The sequence below is a fragment of the Lipotes vexillifer genome, unplaced genomic scaffold (assembly GCF_000442215.2).
Source record: "Lipotes vexillifer unplaced genomic scaffold, Lipotes_vexillifer_v1.1 scaffold1329, whole genome shotgun sequence".
NCBI lineage: Eukaryota > Metazoa > Chordata > Mammalia > Artiodactyla > Lipotidae > Lipotes > Lipotes vexillifer.
The window spans coordinates 1,600,979-1,603,205 of NW_006797566.1; positions in this window are offsets into that span (position 1 = coordinate 1,600,979).

Sequence of the window (2,227 nt, forward strand, 5' to 3'; positions counted from 1 at the left end):
TCAGGTAAGTTTGCTTTTACTTCTTTTACTTCTTTTTGGAATCTGTAGATTCTTACTTTCATGCCAGCTCAGTGAGGTGTTAAGAAAAGTTGTTATTAAAAATATTTTATCTAGCATTTTAGTTACTTCATGTGGGCAGGATTGCCCACTCACCTGCAGGAGATAAAAGTCCTTCTAACAACTTCTTTAGGTCAACTCTCCCTGCCTCTTCAGTCTACATGGAGCCCGTGTTACCCATCCTCCTGGCATGTTGTACCTCCCCCTTGTAGCACATACATCAGCTATATTTTCACACTTATTTGTATGCTCTTTAACTTAATTGTCTACTTACCCTATTAGAAATCTAAGGGCTAGGTCTGTATCGCTCTGTTTTATTCCCACACCTTAACAAGTGCTTGGCCCATAGTAGGTATTCAGTAAACATTTATTGAGTAAATAATGTCTACTTAATTAGATATTTTAATGTCTAAAAGTAAAATTAATTAATGAGTAATTAATTTTGAGTGAGAAGCCAATATTAGGTATTAGATCAAACACAGCTGTGTGTCTCTGCTTCAGATCCAGCCTTGGAGACAGTACTCAGGGCTGGTGAATTCCCATAGAACTATGCTGTCTAATATGGCAGTCATTAGCCACATGTGGCCATTTAAATTATTAAAATTAATTAAAATTAATTAAAATTTAAAATTCCTCACTCACACTAGGCACTGGTGGCTATCCTATTGGATACTGTAGACATAGAACATTTCCATTATCACAGAAAGTTCTACTGGAATTGCTGCCTTAGAATTCTCAAGAATTCTTAACTGCTCCTCTGTCTCTCTTTTGCTCTTGCTCTTTCTTTCTCTCTCTCCCCACCCCTAAACCAAGTGCAGGGATTGCCTTATTATTAGTGACTTATAATGGTGCTTTTGAACAAGAAGATGCTGGGTACTTTGGGTGACTAGCACCATCTCACTTTTCTTTCTTTTAAATTCCTGAGCTATTGTTTACTAATACATTCTTTTATTCCTATTTCTAACTGAAGCTGAATGTTACTTGGGTAGAAAGCCTAATTGCTTTCTTTTCTAGGTCTTTAAACCCTTTGCTAATGTTTCAGTCTGAGAGTTCCCAAAGCCAGGGTTCTAGGAGAGTTTGGCATGTCTGAACAGCTGAACTATGAGATAATGGAGTAGGTCCAGCAGGGTGTGGGAGCAGGGCATTCTCTCAATAAAAGAGCTCCCCTCTCTGTATACATGGCCAGTTAATTGGCCATTCTGGGAAAGCATGGATGGGGGGGGGGGTGCTTCTGAGAATCGCCAGTGACAGTTAAGTGGCCTTTTGTTGATGTCCTCTGCTGAACAACTTTGTTGGATTTAGTCTCTGCCTTTCCTCCACCTCCTGCAGATTTTCTGTTAGATTCATCATTTACCATTCAGGCATCATCTTTCGCTTTTTCCTTCTAATATGACTGCTTTGTGTGCTGGCCTCTGCTTTATTCCTACTGTTCCCACACTGTAAAGGGGGCTGTGTGGGGCTTCAGCAGCACTGAGAAATTGACTCTGCTCTCTGTTGAGAACTATAATAATGACTGCAGTGACCTTCATGTATAGCAGAAAATGCACTACCTATCCTGGCATAATGGTGACCACCTGAAGATAGAGAAAAGGGACTCTTCACTGAATTCCTTCTCATAGAATAGACATTTCCTTTGTTCCCCTCTCCATTTTCTTCTCTCCCCTTCTCTTCACTGCAACTGGAGTCCTGAGCTAAGATGCAGCTATGACTAAGAGCTAATTCTTTGAGATAATGACATTATATTTTGCAGGCTTTGCCAAGCCAGTTCACCCAAGTTGTCTCATCTAATACCCCCCAAAAATCCTGTGAAGCAGGGAGGAGAGATTTTATTAACCCTGTTTGATTGACTGATGAGTAAATTGAGACTTAGAGAGATTAGGTCAATTGCCCCAGACCTTTTAGACAGGAAGTGAGCACTGGCTCTGTGTCTAAACACGGCATTGTTTCAATGGTGTCCACATCCTTATGTGCAAGGAGGATATGTGCGAGTGGATGGGGAGGGAGAAGGAGCACAGAGAAAGATTAGGAAGAGGGAGGAAAGGAGTGGTTTCTTTTGGCCTCTGGCTTCTCTCATCTTTCTCTGGAGATGGAGGATTCGATGTTCACGAGAGGCTTGCCCAGCAAACCTCTGGGGAGGAAAACAGCTAAAGGCCTTGTCTTCCTCTTTCCC